Here is an 18,193-nt window from a genome sequence, read left to right as displayed (position 1 = left end):
AGAAACTCAGTGAACTTCTCTTTGTGTCTTTCTTACATAAGTTTTGTTCATCTAAGTTAAACAGATGATCGTCACCCACTAGATGAAATGACCACTCATGAAACAGCGATGACGAAAAAGCAACAATGAAGTGGATAAAAAAACAGCACATAAAACACCTGAATGTGTGTCTAAAGACTTTTATTTGGTATATTGATTGCTCATTAATGAAAACATAATACAAGCAGCAGTAAAAGTTTGAAGCATCAATATGTAATACTATTTGATATTTTTAGTATATCGGATATCATACAGTACTGACCAAAGAAGTGTTAAAGTTCCCAGAGTTTCAGAAAAACGATATGATAAAGCAAGACTTAATCAGCACCAAATTGTGGCAAATCTTAAGATTATACTTTCCACCATTCACAAAGTGATTTTCCAATTCACCAGAAAGAGAAAATAGTCAATATCATCTCGCTTAGGTCGATTAGGATGCTCTGATAGCAATCTATAAGGGTGTCTATTTACATCTGTCATGTCTGTGTATGTGTGTGTGTGTGTGTGTGTGTGTATAAAATGAAAGCAGTTTGGTAACAATGTCCATTTAAACATGTAGTTAAAAACAACAAGAGTTGAACTTTTAAATAAATGTTTTAAATTAACATATAATCTTATTTCCAGATCCAAGCTTTCAGGAATAAATAAAACAGTTAGTATCCAACACGATCAGAAATGATGATGTAGATTTAAAAAAATATATATATAAATTTATAGATGCCCTTAAGGGAATATAAGGCAACATATCAGTCACTTTAGAATGTGCGATCCCAATTTGCATGAGAAAATTAATTTTTTAAAAATTATTAGAAAATTAGTTTTAGCCCATTTACTTGAATATTAGACAGATTTTTGTCATACTGAAATCTTTTTTAAAAGACTATTGCAAAACACAAAAAAAGGCAAATTTTAGAAGTTATATTTATTAAAAAAAAAAATTTCAATTCTAATTCAGAAGTTTTGAGATGGTGAGAATAGTAGTCTGATTAATCCAAATGATTCAAATTATCAATCCTCATCTAAAAAAATTCAGAATTTTTTTTATTACTCTTATTATTCACCCCAAACAAAGCATTTTGCCGCTTGGATGTGAGAGGTTACTATTTTGGGACCATATTTACAAGGACATTATGTAAGGAGTTGAGCAGTGAGATGTCTGTTCACATTACATTTAAATTTCTGCATGTTAGTAAAATCAGAGAAGAAAGAGACAGAGAGGGAATTCCAAAGTCTAGCAATTTGTGGGAAGAAAGTATTAGACAGAAGGTCTTCCAGCATCTAGAGACCTCTACAGTGACGGGGTGGTGAATTTTGCTGTTTGTTGCATTAATCAATGTTATTTACATCAAGAGGGACACAAGTGCTCAGAGTTTGTCATATAATTTGCATTATATTTCACATTTGCTAAAAAGAAAAAAAAAAAAAACGGATTTTAGTATTATCTGTTTGATATTCATAAAGTAAATGGGCTTTTTGAATAAAATGTTACTGAATTGAATGCTGTTTATCTGAGTGTGGAGAGTAGAAAGTAGACCTTGAGTCCTATTTTTGGCAGCTTCGTAACTCTCGCTTCCTTTATTTTATCCTTTAGTCCTCACATTCTATGAGGTGATGCTTCTAGCAAAAGGAGAAGAATTTTTGTTTTCTATGTCGGGATCTATCCATATTACACTTACCATAGACTGTTTTTTTTTATCTTGAAGTAGTTATATATATATATATATATATATATATATATATATATATATATATATATATATAAGATCTGTTGTTATTTTTTTCCAGACAAGGCATTAAGTCATTTGGTGTATATATATATATGTATATATATATATTAATGAAAACAAAGGGATGTAGTGTTTACCTGATATACACAATGGTAAACTTCAAATTAATATAAATAACAGTATTTATATATAGAAAATGTAATCCCAATAGAATTAAAAAAGCTCAATACGCAATAGAGAGTAGAGATGACATGATCATTTGTGCCACTATCCCTGTTGCTGCTATTATAAACATTATTATTATCAACATCTAGGTTTTTTTTTATACTTGTTACTAAATTTGTTACTATAATTACTAAATTATTATTATTATTATTATTACCCATGATCCTTGACTATACTATTATTAGAATTATTTTGCATTTATTATTATTATTATTTTGTTATTATCATGACATTTTGACAGCCTTAATAAACTATGATTCTTTAACACTTAAAAAATTATAATCATCAATCCTACACTTTTGCTTTTAATAATGACATCGAATTCCTTTATAGAAAGATCTGTTTCATTCTGTCTAGACAATTTCCGGTCACAGTAATACGAGCTTTCACGCCCCACCCCCAACCCGCTTGAAATCACTTTTTCTTTTTAAGCCCAGGATGAAGGTTCTCATTTTGGATTTCTCTCTTCTTACTATTAGATCCCATTTGACTAGGGATAGACTTCTCTTTGGACTACTGCACTGCCCGGAAAAAAACAATTTTCATTATTTCAGCTGTTTTGTATACTTTCCAATCGGATTTTTGAAAACTTTCTAATCGGATTATATGCATCATCACGCTGGATTTATCTTGGAATACATTCTATCTAAAGAACTATTTTGAATTTTGGATCAACTCTAGAGGAGTTGCATTCAAGCTGAAATATTATGCGTAATTTGTTTTTATATTAGTTTTTTACATATCCAATATTTTTTCATTTTTTTTATTTGGCAATTTATAGCTACAATAAATTGTGGTTTCACTTAATGCCTTAACTACCAAATTCTAGCATTGCTACAAATATAATTTGCTGATTTCTTTATGTCCTCTGATTAGAAGAATAATAAGAATAGCATTCTTAGAAACTCCGCGGAATAAGGACTTTGTAAATTGTTTTTTGGAGTATTTAGTCAAACAATAAATTTTGATTGTAAAGTTGAACTTACAGTTTTAATTTTCTTTCTTATATATATATATATATATATATATATATATATATATATATATATTTAGTAATGTGATTGATAATAGATATTATATATCTAAATTACAACAAGCACTTTTTCTTTCCTGTATTTTAATTAAACTAGTAATTTCACTATTACATTAAAATACACTCAGCTCTTTAGACTATTGTTCTAATCTCCTTTAAATTATATATATATATATATATATATATATATATATATATATATATATATTCTCTTATTATATATATATATTCTCTTATTATATATATATATATTCTCTTATATATATATATATTCTCTTATATATATATATATATTCTCTTATATATATATATATATTCTCTTATATATATATATATTCTCTTATATATATATATATTCTCTTATATATATATATATTCTCTTATATATATATATATATATTCTCATATATATATATATATATTCTCTTATATATATATATATATATATATATATATATATATATATATATATATATAGCCTTACACCAAGTGACTTCATGCCTTGTCTGGAACGATTTCCATAAAAAATATCAATAAATATAACTAATAGAGAGAGTTGTAGTTATGAGTTGTATATAAGATTACACACCAACTTGAAAAATATATTAAAAGTTGAACTGATAGAAAATGTATGTTGTTTTTAATATAAATACAACAGTTTTCTTGCAACTGATAGTCTGTTGCCTCTTTTTATCCATACAAAATCACAAGAAGACAAACTAGACTGGACAGCCAACAAACTGCATTGTTTGTAGTGTGCCATCAATTTGTTTCTTTCAATTGCACCTGCTGGTGGTAGTCTCAAATTATTTGCTTAAATTGAACCATAGTTATGACTTAACGGATGAATTCATGTAGCAGCCATTGTCTTAAACATATACATCTATATATTCACTTTCTTTATTTAATTACATTTAATGCTTGTTTAAGTTTTTAACTATCCCTGGCGGTTTAGAGACATGGTAGATGGATAATTAGTGCATTAGGTTGTTTTGGTTGATTATTATTAAATTGAAATCAGATAGTCTTGCAAAATGATTAATCCAGTGAGACATTGAAATGAAAATTACTGGAAAAAATCAGAATTTGTATCAGTACTATATGTTTAAAACCTGTCCAAAATAAAATGCTAGTATTAAATACGCAATTTTTAGTCCTTTAAAATAGCTTAGAAGACATGCATTTTAAAAGTATTAATTTTTGTAAATTTACTCTTGGTTGTTTTGTTTTTTTATTTCAAAGTAAAATAATTTACATAATTTAATACTAAACAGGTATTCTCATCTTGGTTGTTATTGCTTCGATGATTAGATATCATCAAGTGTACTCTATCGCAACTATCTACAAATATCAATTTGAAACAATGGCTTATATAGAGTGTGCTATAAACACAACATAAATTTAGGGGTCACTGAGATAGGGGCCAGATTTATAGGAGGAAAATCTGGATAGCGAGTTAGTAAAATATTTCTTCATATTATATTTAAATTTCTGTATTTTGCTATGGTGGAGAAACAATAAACAGGAAGGCATTTCCAAAGATAAGCAGTTCGAGAAAAGAAGCTATCAGAGTAGAAAATCTTCTGGCATCTAGGAACTTCTACAGTGACAAAGTGCGATTTTGCTGGGTTAGGAGTATTTTGTCCTTTAGTTCTCACATTCCATAAGCAATGTTTCTGACAAAGGAGGAAGAATTGATGTTTTCTAGGTCAGAATCTATGTATCAAACACTTATCATTGGCTAGTATTTTACTTTGAAGTAATATATATATACTTTTAGTTCCTTATATCAAATCGTTTCATGCGCCATGTTAGAGTCATTTCCATAAAAAAAATTCAATTAACCAGTCTACAATTCTTATTCCTTCCAAGTATCTCTATCAAACTCTGTTGTCTGCAGATCTTCCAGGTAGTACCAAGTTTTTCAATAGATCTTTTGCTGTATAATAGATTCCATAGGCAGGTGTCACTAACAAGTTCTGATTTAGTTTTCCAGGAGTGAACAGTAAATAAAAAGCTTATCTTAGACTGACAGAGATACAAGAAAAGTGTCCATATAGATGTTTATTGGTTGGGTTTTTCTTCCAGTTGATATCCCGAGCAAAGTTCATCAAGTGATGCTTCTTACTGTTCCATCTGTGTACAAGCTGTAGAGCAAGACAGATTCCAGTCTTGTGATCCTAGAAGTCCATTTTAAGATTGGCAGAAGGGGAAGACTTTCAGATAATGGGCAGTCTATCAAAAAAATCACATGGTCTTGCTTGGTGGATTTTAATATATCATTCCATTCATTGGATGTTTTAAAAATAATTATGTGGCATTCATGCAGTATAGTTAACAGCCGGGAAATTGAATATATATATATATATATATATATGCAAATATAAATATACTGCGTATATGAAATATGAATATGTACACATGTATTTATAAGTTGTATTAATAAATTTCTCACCTGCTTCAGCTTGTGTCTTTCCGTTACTTCTGCATTGTACTGCCTTCTACAATTCTATTTAACTATATATATATATTTAGACAAATATTATTGAATAGCACAGAGTTATTCTGTTCTACAATTTTCCTTTTTATCTTCTCCAATCTCCGAATAGTCCTTTTTGTGTTCTTCTCGGGATTGTATAAGTTGGATTCATAATCGCGAGCGCTTTCGACAGAAGTGCTTCTATCATCCTCGGACATATTATAGAAATAAATGTAGAAGTTCTTTTTTTAAATTATATATATATACATTTTTTCATGGTCACGTGGTAGCTTGTTACAAGTTAGGGGAGCAGACTTTTTTTTTTTTTTTAAATATTAAATATATTTATATACATATACACACACACATATATATTCGAAATTCATCCCAAACATTTCAAAACGTTTCGGCTGCACTCATAATTAATATTATTTATCTGAAGCTTCTTTGTTTTAATGTACAACGCCTCGAGTATTCTTAGCCTATTTCCATTTCTCTCACTCTGCAATACTCTTGTATTTTCTACTATAATTCTTCGAAATTCCGAATGATGGCAGCCATGTCCCTTCAAATGTGATATGGAGCTAGAGTCAGAGAGGTGGAGAGTCAATCTTTGCGACAATGTCTTAGTTGTTGAACCAATGTAGCTACTAGTATTGGAGATACACTCTCCTATTGAGCAGCTGAATTTGTAAACTACATTGGTCCTTTCCAACATGTCACTTGCCTGCGAAATGTTGTTTTTCATTACAAGGCTTGTTGTCTGTATTTTTTTATAATATATAATAAATTTTACTTTTTTATTATTATTATCTACGGATTATATTTTTAAGAATACTTTCATCGATTTTTTAGTTTTTGTGTAGCTGGTTACGGTAATATATATTAACAGGTTGATAATTTTCTTGGATATTACTAATTTGATTCAAATTGCTAATGGCTAGTTTTATTTCTTTATCTACAAGAGAGTTTGGGAATTGATTATTTACTAACACTTGTTTTATATTTTTTAATTCATTAAAGAATATTTTTTTGTTTGAGGAAATCACCTTTGCACAATTTATAAGATTCCTTATTATATTTGTTTTATAACGGAATGGACATTCGCTTTTAAAATTTTAAATACAGGAATTAACGGATGTAGTTTTTTAAAAACGGAGGTGATAAATTCATCGATACTAGAGGCAATGAGAACGTCTAAAAACGTGATTTTATTATTAGTACTTAGTTCGTATGTGAAGTTAAGAACGGAATTATTCTGAAATACACCCTTTAAATATTCTATTTCCTCTGTGTTATTGACAAGAATTAATATATCGTCCACATATCGAACATAAATAGAAGGTTTCTCTATTAAATTAAATACTTTGTTTTCTAGATTAGCCATATAAAAGTTACTAAATGTTGGTCCCAATACGGAACCCATAGCTACACCATCCACCTGTGTGTGTATATTTCCCAGATGATCATAAAATGGAACTTTAGTTGTACACATTATTAATAACTTCTTTAGGATTGCTGAACTCATTTTAAGTGGAGGAAGGGTCGATTTGTTATATATGTTCTCTATGATAATGTCAATGGTTTCATTTACTGGTACATTTGTAAAAAAATTTTCAACATCTAGAGCGGCGGTGATTTTATTGTTGATTTTAGTGGCTTGTAGAATCTGCATAAGTTCTTCCGTAGATTTTACACTGAATTTACAAGGTAAATACGGTGTGATGAGTTCATTGATTTTTTTAGTTGAGTTATATATTGGGGTTGTCACCTGTGAGATTTTGGGACGAAGTGGGAAATTAGGTTTATGGGTTTTTATGTTGTCATATAAATATCCGGGTTTATAATCTCCAATTATTAGGGGGAGTTTTAGATTATCTATTACAGCATTATTCGCGGTGATAAGTTTATTTACTTGAATTTTTAGATCATTAACAGAGCTTTTTTAACTTTCTTAAATTTTCTAGGATCATCTTAAATTGATTGAAGTTTACAAAAATATTCAGTTCTATAAAGTAATACATACATATTGGTTTTATCTCCTTTTCTAACAATTAAGTTTGGGTGGTTTCTTAGTTCATTGGCAGCCTTTTTTAAATTATTGGTTAAAATAGTTTTAGATTTTTTAAATCTATTTTTCATAGCCTCAGCCCTAAGCATATCTTTAATACCTGGATGCGTAGTAATTTTCTGTTTGTTTTCTAGATTAACAAGATTTTCATATAGGAGTTCTATTTCGGCCTTTTTATTTTGGTGGCTGTAAGTGCTAAATGAATGAAAATTAGGTCCGAGTGCTAGAAATTCTTTTTGATGTTCCGTTAGTTCTTGGTTGGAAAGATTAATATTACTTTGCGTTTGCTGGGGGAGTAATATATTGCCTTTGTACAACATGTTCAGTTTCTTTTGTAAAGCTGTTCTATGTGAGAGTTCAAATTGATTAAGAATTTCCGAGAGATTTTGTTGGCTATAGGTAAATTGATCTGTGGTAACCATATTTTTAGTTGGTTTTCTAGATCGAGGACTTCAGAGTTATAGTTGTTGATAAGTTCATGGGCAATGGCAATTTGCCACTAAATTAAGTTGACTCTGAAATTCCAAGTGTTGGTTTCATTTTGAGCAGCTGCGTCGTGTAATTTAAATTGTGTATATTTAGGCAGTATCTTCTCATTTAGACAAATATTATTGAATAGCACAGAGTTATTCTGTTTTACAATTTTCCTTTTTATCTTCTCCAATCTCCGAGTAGTTCTTTTTTTGTGTTCTTCTCGAAATTGTATAAGTTGGATCCATAATCGCGAGCACTTTCGACAGAAGTGCTTCTATCATCCTCGGGTGTATTGTAGAAATATAACTCCGTGCTATTCAATAATATTTGTCTAAATGAGAAGATGCAGCCTAAATATACACAATATATATATATATATATATATATATATATATATATATACTGTGTACTCTCCCGTCGATTTCAATGTATGAGGTCTTGAAAACCTACACACACACACAACAAATAACTTTTATCAAAGACTAGAAAATTTAATTTTCCAACAACTTCTATAATGTTAAAATGTGAAAACTGATTGTAATAATTATAGAATTATTATCTCTGAATTTGTTATTGTAACTTTTATGTAGCCAAATACAAGTAAATAAAAAACGGCAGTCAACTTTTGGGGGGGAGATAGTTGCAAATTTTAGGCTTAAAAAATATATATAAAAGGCTTACACTAATCTAACTGGCAAACCCACCCTTTCTAGACTTAAACTTAGTGGTATTGGGTATTGTAAGCACCCTCCCCCCACTTTTTTTACTATCTCTTAAATCTGAAATTACTAATCTCTAAAAAAAAAAAAAATCGATTGGCATTTTTGATGGATTTGCATTCGACCAAATGAAAGTAACAAACCAAAGTTTGAAATGACAAAACTTACAGTTTCAGAACTTTAAAATTATATATGCCAATAGAAATGTAAATTTTAATATGTTCAGTAACAGTTATTCATTGTGTATTTTGTATTTTATTCCCTGATTTCTGCTCTGTTAAGCATATTGTATGATTGCCAGTCATGTTTTTGAGATATTTATAATCTATTACCTGGTATAGATGAGTGCTGAAATAAGATAATAACAAATGTGTTCATCTTATTGGCAGTTAAGTTAAAAAGTTGCAGATTGAAATTTCTGAAAAGTTTTAAAAGATTCAGCTTGTATTTTCCACAAGATTGAAAGGATTTAGCTTGGATTTTCCATGAGGTTGAAAGGATTCAGTTTGGATTATTTAATATGTTTAAAAGGATAAAGTTTGGATCTTCTAGAAAGTTAAAAAGGACAAAATTTTTAATTTCCAGAAGGTTTAAAAGATTCAGTTTCAAATTTCCACAACATTAACAGGATTCAGTTTGGATTTTCCACAACATTAAGAGCATTTAGCTTGGATTTTCCATAAGGTTGAAAGCATTCAGCTTAGATTTTCTACAAGATTGAAAGCATTCAGCTTAGATTTTCCACAAGGTTGAAAGGATTCAGCTTGGATTTTCTACAAGGTTGAAAGCATTCAGCTTGGATTTTCCACAAGGTTGAAAGGATTCAGCTTGGATTTTCCACAAGGTTGAAAGGATTCAGCTTGGATTTTCTACAAGGTTGAAAGCATTCAGCTTGGATTTTCCACAAGGTTGAAAGGATTCAGCTTGGATTTTCCACAAGGTTGAAAGGATTCAGCTTGGATTTTCCACAAGGTTGAAAGGATTCAGCTTGGATTTTCCACAAGGTTGAAAGCATTCAGCTTGGATTTTCCACAAGGTTGAAAGGATTCAGCTTGGATTTTCTACAAGGTTGAAAGCATTCAGCTTGGATTTTCCACAAGCTTGAAAGGATTCAGCTTGGATTTTCCACAAGGTTGAAAGGATTCAGCTTGGCTTTTCCACAAGACTGAAAGGATTTAGCTTGGATTTTCCATGAGGTTGAAAGGATTCAGTTTGGATTATTTAATATGTTTAAAAGGATAAAGTTTGGATCTTCTAGAAAGTTAAAAAGGACAAAATTTTTAATTTCCAGAAGGTTTAAAAGATTCAGTTTCAAATTTCCACAACATTAACAGGATTCAGTTTGGATTTTCCACAACATTAAGAGCATTTAGCTTGGATTTTCCATAAGGTTGAAAGCATTCAGCTTAGATTTTCTACAAGGTTGAAAGCATTCAGCTTAGATTTTCCACAAGGTTGAAAGGATTCAGCTTGGATTTTCTACAAGGTTGAAAGCATTCAGCTTGGATTTTCCACAAGGTTGAAAGGATTCAGCTTGGATTTTCCACAAGGTTGAAAGGATTCAGCTTGGATTTTCTACAAGGTTGAAAGGATTCAGCTTGGATTTTCCACAAGGTTGAAAGGATTCAGCTTGGATTTTCCACAAGGTTGAAAGGATTCAGCTTGGATTTTCCACAAGGTTGAAAGCATTCAGCTTGGATTTTCCACAAGGTTGAAAGCATTCAGCTTGGATTTTCTACAAGGTTGAAAGCATTCAGCTTGGATTTTCCACAAGGTTGAAAGGATTCAGCTTGGATTTTCCACAAGGTTGAAAGGATTCAGCTTGGATTTTCCACAAGGTTGAAAGGATTAAGCTTGGATTTTCCACAAGGTTGAAAGGATTCAGCTTGGATTTTCTACAAGGTTGAAAGCATTCAGCTTGGATTTTCCACAAGGTTGAAAGGATTCAGCTTGGATTTTCCACAAGGTTGAAAGGATTCAGCTTGGATTTTCCACAAGGTTGAAAGGATTCAGCTTGGATTTTCCACAAGCTTGAAAGGATTCAGCTTGGATTTTCCACAAGCTTGAAAGGATTCAGCTTGGATTTTCCACAAGCTTGAAAGGATTCAGCTTGGATTTTCCACAAGCTTGAAAGGATTCAGCTTGGATTTTCCACAAGACTGAAAGGATTCAGCTTGGATTTTCCACAAGCTTGAAAGGATTCAGCTTGGAATTTCCACAAGGTTGAAAGGATTCAGCTTGGATTTTCCACAAGGTTGAAAGCATTCAGCTTGGATTTTCCACAAGGTTGAAAGCATTCAGCTTGGATTTTCCACAAGGTTGAAAGCATTCAGCTTGGATTTTCCACAAGGTTGAAAGGATTCAGCTTGGATTTTCCACAAGGTTGAAAGGATTCAGCTTGGATTTTCCACAAGCTTGAAAGGATTCAGCTTGGATTTTCCACAAGCTTGAAAGGATTCAGCTTGGATTTTCCACAAGCTTGAAAGGATTCAGCTTGGATTTTCCACAAGCTTGAAAGGATTCAGCTTGGATTTTCCACAAGGTTGAAAGGATTCAGCTTGGATTTTCCACAAGGTTGAAAGCATTCAGCTTGGATTTTCCACAAGGTTGAAAGCATTCAGCTTGGATTTTCCACAAGGTTGAAAGGATTCAGCTTGGATTTTCCACAAGCTTGAAAGGATTCAGCTTGGATTTTCCACAAGCTTGAAAGGATTCAGTTTAAATTTTCCACAAGACTGAAAGGATTCAGTTTAAATTTTCCACAAAGTTGAAAGGATTCAGTTTAAATTTTCCACAAAGTTGAAAGGATTCAGTTTAAATTTTCCACAAAGTTGAAAGGATTCAGTTTAAATTTTCCACAAGGTTGAAAGGATTCAGTTTAAATTTTCCACAAGGTTGAAAGGATTCAGTTTAAATTTTCCACAAAGTTGAAAGGATTCAGTTTAAATTTTCCACAAAATTGAAAGGATTCAGTTTAAATTTTCCACAAGGTTGAAAGGATTCAGTTTAAATTTTCCACAAAGTTGAAAGGATTCAGTTTAAATTTTCCACAAGGTTGAAAGGATTCAGTTTAAATTTTCCACAAGGTTGAAAGGATTCAGTTTAAATTTTCCACAAAGTTGAAAGGATTCAGTTTAAATTTTCCACAAGATTGAAAGGATTCAGTTTAAATTTTCCACAAAGTTGAAAGGATTCAGTTTGCAATTTCTCTGAAGGTCAAATGTGTTCTACTTGGAATTTTCAAAAGTTTACTAAGTATGATAAAAATTGAAAAACAGCAGAAAGATGTTACAGTAACTGAAATAAACAACCAAGAGAAGGACACCCATTTGAATTAGATGAATAAATTTAAAATCTCTGATATAACAAAATAAAAAATGCTGACATATCAAAAACTATTAACACAGAACTGAAAATATTAGACATAGTGTTTAACATTATGGTCAGTACTTACTAAGCATAACCTATTAATAATAAACATAATAATTTTGACAGAAAATAACATTGTAAAATGTTAATTACGATGACAAAAGTATATAATATTAATAGATAGATTTATACCATATATAAAATAATAGATCTATAATAACAAATGAAAGTTAAATTAAAAATTGATAATAATAATAATAATAATAAATTTTTTTTTTTTTGAAGTAATCATACTGTATTTTGCAGACACCTTGTTTGCATAGGTAGTACTATTAGATAAACGGTTAATTTAATCCATGGGTCTGGGAATAAACAGGGAAACAATAATGAGAAAATAAACAGTTAATTTTGTACATAAATCTGAAAAGAAACCTTATTTTTATATTCCATGGATTAAATTAACCGTTTATTTAATGGTATTACCTGCACAAATATGGATGTCAGCAAAAAAGTAGCGTGATATATATGTCAGAAATAAATAAAGTAGTAATAATATTAATGATAATAAAAATAAAATTTACATAATACAAAATCAATACAAATAAAAATAATACTTAAGTACTATATATATATATATGTATATATATATATATATATATATATATATATATATATATATATATATATATATATAAGATCTGTACATATAATCATAAATAAGAATAATGAAAGAATGATAAAAAGTAAATAAATATAATAAAAAGGAAATTAATCATAATGAATATAAATTGATCCAACAGCTTTAATAAAAATAATTGTCTTTGACACACCAGTCGTTATTGACATGAAAGGTCTTTATTATAGAGTTTATGCTTCAAATATAGTGATCAATTTATAGGATAAAAATAAATTAAAAAATTATATCTCAATATGAAGTTTCTTTTTTTTTCTTTTTTTTAGAGGTTCTTCTGTATTTTTATATATTTTTCTTTTAAATCGTATCAAAAATAAGAAAAAGAAAAACAACAAATAAAATTTTTTTTTATAAAATCAAATAGAAAAATGAATAGTTTTTGAAAATAAAAATACACCTTCCTCTGTGTACAGAATATAATAAAAAAGTGTGGAGTTGTAGCACCAATCTGTCTATTATTGTCAAAAAGAAAAGATAGATATCATATATTCCTGTCTTAGAAGAAGAATATCTCTATGTTGGAATAAAAAAAAGATGTTTATTTCATCTTAATATATTCATGAAAGTTTTATTTTGGTTCTTCTATTGGTAGATACACAAGGTAAATATGGCAATTAAAAACAAGATAACAGGAAAACTTAAGGAAATACTTGTGATGGAAAAATATTAGTGTACATTGATATTTATGAAAAATAATCCATTATTTTTAATTAAAAAATTCAACTTTTATTCAGAGGTTAAAACTGCCACCATTACTAGTCATTAAAAGGAGATAATTCAAGCTTTTCACTCTTCCACACAATAGTGCAGAACAAAAATGGTGTGAATCTATCGTAAAATCGTTCATCTTATACATAATTTCACTATATTTTCCATAAAATTTGGCGTACACTAATATTTTTAATTCATAAATAAATCATTTTCCTAAGTTTTCCTGTTATTTTATTTTTCAAATATTTCACTTGTGTGCATACCAGCAGAAGCACCTTTATTTTTGCATTATATCTTATTTCTACATGTTATTACACATACCAAATAGAAAACAACGAAAATAAAAAATAAAAAAAGAAGAGCACAAATAAAAATAAATTGATTAATGTTTCTCCAAGAAATGTTCTTGAGTTGATAAAATGGTTACCTCTCCACTTTTAGAACTTTGAAACTGGTTTTGTTCTGATAATTTATGCAGCACTTTGCAGTTCCAATTTGACTTTTGTTGTGTCTCAAAATAATTATATATATATATATATATATATATAGTCTTTGAAGTTTTTAACCTTTAAAACTATACAAAAAAATATTTTTTATCGTTCATTAGAAAACCATCCAGTCAGTAAGTCATTTAATCACCTGCAATCACTGCATCAACTCACTCTCGAATTTACTATAGCACTAATAATCTATTTTTTTAAGGGATTATCAGTTGCTTACCACTGTTTCGGGGATTTAATATATATATATATATATATATATATATATATATATATATATATAGCGAAGCAGTACTGTATGTGGATAATTATTAATCTATATATTAATACTATAGCGTGTGTGTTATTTTGTGTGTCAAGCTTACATCTTTTTTCTTCTGAGTGACTGTAGTTTAATTTTAAGACCTTCCATTTTTTGTAATAAATAATTTTACCAAGTATTTTTTAGAAGTTTTGGTTTCGGTTATAGCTGATGGCACTCAAATCATCTACTTTTTTATAAATAATTTTACCAAGAATTCTCCATAAGTTTTGGTTTCAATTATAACTGAAGGAACTCAAACTATATATATATATATATATATATATAATTTTTTTTTTTTTCTTCATAAGTTTTGGTTTCAGTTTCGATTCAAGCTAATACATATCATATGGATATATTTTTTAATTTTTGAAATCACAATTTTATAATATATAAAAATCAATAGAAAATTGACTCTATAATAATATATACGAATCTGCATGAATTAAAATATATTTAAGCATATTTTACAACCGGGCTATACCAGGTGTCCCTGATAGCTTAGATAAATACTTCTGAAGTTTTAACAAATGAGTTACAATAATATCAGGGTGTCTCCATTGCTTTTGAACACCCACAGAATGCCAACATATATATATATATATATATATATATATATATATTACATATGAAAGAGTCTGGTGTGAAATCTCCACAGGTAACATCAGTAAATATATATTGTTGTATTATTTTATTAGATATATATAATTAAATATATATAACTTAATAATTAAATATTTATATACACAGACAACCACTTGTTTCATCTTTAAAAGACTCATCAGTGTAACTAATATATAAATATACTGTATTAAGGATTTCTTCATTTTTAATTTAATATTCCTTGTTGGATAATAAAATTTCTGTGAAGTGTGTGAGTTCCATTATATATAATTCAAATAAAATTTCTGTTTTCCTTATATGCAGATTTTTAAAATTTTATTTTCTTCGTGATGGAACAATTCCAAAATTTTTCCCAGTCCCAATACAATTACATATTCAAATAAATTACTGATTCTAATTTTTAAAAAAATTCTGAATAAAGATTTGTTGCTTTTTTCAAACTATTGTGAAACCATTGTGTAAAATATTTTTTTCTGAATTGTTTTCCTTATAATTGATTTAAAATAGTGAAGTTGCATTAATTTGTCATTAATTGACAAAATGCAATTTGAAAATAATTGACGATTGATATGCAAGAAGATGACATAGGAACAGAATAGTTTACAAAGACACCTTCCAATTTTAAGAACAAATTTCTAAGTAATATAATTACTATTAAAAAAAATCATTCTTAACATAAGAACTAGGCTAATGTGCATAGTTTTTACCTTTATTATAACGATTTATTTGGTTATGCTACTGTCAATATAAAATATATAGTAGATTGATTTGCTTTAATGTGAAAAAAAAGTAATGATAATAACAGAAATACCACTACTACTAATAATGGTAAATTTGTAGAATAACGTCCTCAACTTAAACAACCACAAAAAGGAGATTCTACTTTTTTAGCTGAGTATGTGTGGACAACTTGAAAACTTAGCAACAAAAACAACTATAATTTTAGAATTTAGAGTGAGAGATAAATTTTGTATATAACTTTAATGTCAAAGGATCATCATTTTTGGACTATTCTAATTCATTAATTATTTTTAGTACTAATTCTATGCCCGACTGGCAAGGTGGTAAAACTATGTGTGATCACTCAAAAAAGTATAATCCTGTAACACAAAAAAAAATATAAATGCACAAAATTTATCTTCCATAAAAAAAAAAATAACAATTTTTGGTTAACTGCTTTAAAATGTTAGAATGTCTTGGAAATGGAAGCTCATTTTACATTAAATTAATATGTAAAATTGGTTCCAATTCTAAATAATTGATCTTTTTTGTTGTTTTTCTTCCCGATAAGTTTTCAGAGTATTCATATGCAATCTCTTAAGAGTACAATCTTATTTTAATCTGGAGAAGTGATTTAGCAGAGGATATTAATTTACAATAATTTTACTTTAAAATTTTTATATAGTAAAAAAATATACTTAATTTTTGCAAAGATAAATTAAAATATAAGTTCAAATATGAAACAAAAATTAATAAAATATGTTATTAATTGAATGTAATTCAGAAGACACATCTAAAATGTTTTTAGTTTTGAAAATACACTCATTTTAATGTTGACAAATTTCACTGTCTTTCAAGTGTCTCTCAGTGAAAGAGATACCACTAAATGATTTTAATAATATTAATATCAAAGAATCATTTTTTTTATTAGTCTGTGATTTTATTACCTTCTATCTCCATCCCAAACAACATTTTCTATGTTTAAAATTATGTTTTACAATCAGTATAAAAACATGGCAGAGGAGGGGTTTATTTGACTTCCTGTTGTCAGGGAATTTTTAAGTATTGCAAGTAAATAATACAAACATAGACAATCCAGATCACAGAACTGTCTCAAAAGGCTTTTCTGGCACAGAGGTGTGAAAATGTCTCAGGTTTTTTATCACAGATTTTGTACTGTACTGAAATAATAACATTATTTAGAAATCCATTCTTAACATGAGGAAGGGTGTTTTGTAACTATTCTGTACTTTCACCTAAATAAAGGATATAGTAAAACTTGAATTCAACTTGAAAATTCTATTAAAAAAAAAAAGAAAAGATAAACGCATGGTACCTTCTCCGCATTCTTTTTAAATTTTCATTTTTAACGGATTTATGTAAAGTTTCAATTTTTATTTTTATGCAAGTAAAATAAATGTATATTATATTTTGATTGTTAGAAGAATCTGTAGATTGTAGTTTTAAAAAAATGTTCACAATTAGTTATAGTAATGGAAAATTAAATTTAAAAAATATTACAAGAATTGTTTTTGGAATCAGAAATTAGGCTACATTTTTCGATTTCAATTAATTGTCCCAACACCAACATATATATATATATATATATATATATATATATATATATATATATATATGGCTTCCAGTTTGTAGGCAGCATCATTATGTATGATTATGAAAATAATTGTAGAATATAATTCTTTGTGTATTTGTGTTGATAATTCTAAGTGTTTGCATGCCTTTATTTGTAAGTTCTATAATTAATCAGCTCTCAGGTGGCAGGAAAGGTATTTATATAAATGTCTACATTTAGTTATGAATTCATATTTTTTATTTCATTGAGTAGTTTAGACTTGTACTTTTATCTTCTCCAGGCACAATCCAGGTGTTTATGTTGCAGGCAGATGCTATCTTAATGTTAGTAGCAACATGCAAGATTATGCTTTTCTTTTTACTAATTACCATTTATCAAAATCACTCAAGGATAAGGGTTAATGAGATTAATATATTCATAGTTGAATGTTATGAAAGAATTTAAAGTATCTACATAACACTCACTTAAAAAATGCTAAACAGTAACATTGCTTACGGAATGTGAAAACTAAAGGAGAAAATAGGGGGATGTGAGAGTGAAGAGGTTGTCAAAGTTAAACCCATAATCTACTCCCCATGTATATTATTGTGTTGATATTTTATTTATAGCAGAGAGAGAAGTACATTATTTTATTATAAAGAACATGGTAGAACAATAACAAATAAAAATTGGGTAACTGCAGGGGAAAATGAAAATCCATACTATTACCGACGATACTAATGCATAAATGACCCCCAATAGATTCAAATCACATTTTATTTATCTAATTACTTAATTATTTGGGCAATTATTTATTCATTTTATTACTTAATAAGTTATACATTTTTTTATTTGCTCATTTATTTCAATTTCTTCATTTCTTTGACATAATCTGAATTCAACTTGTGTGTATGTGTGTTAGTGGCTCTATGAG

The 18,193-nt window shown here is 28.5% G+C and overlaps 1 protein-coding gene across 2 annotated transcripts in view; it reads right to left on the bottom strand.

The window, feature by feature from the left end:
* The window catches only part of LOC145286230 (protein unc-80 homolog), a 542,234-nt gene that overhangs the window by 318,082 nt on the left and 205,959 nt on the right, over positions 1 to 18,193 (bottom strand). The gene's annotated exons all lie outside the window — the stretch shown is intronic.

This window comes from Euprymna scolopes, chromosome 10 (assembly GCF_053919585.1).
Source record: "Euprymna scolopes isolate OS-2025 chromosome 10, ASM5391958v1, whole genome shotgun sequence".
Classification (NCBI taxonomy): domain Eukaryota; kingdom Metazoa; phylum Mollusca; class Cephalopoda; order Sepiida; family Sepiolidae; genus Euprymna; species Euprymna scolopes.
The sequence above is the reverse complement of the archived record's forward strand: the minus strand, read 5'-3'. Positions and strand labels throughout refer to the sequence as shown.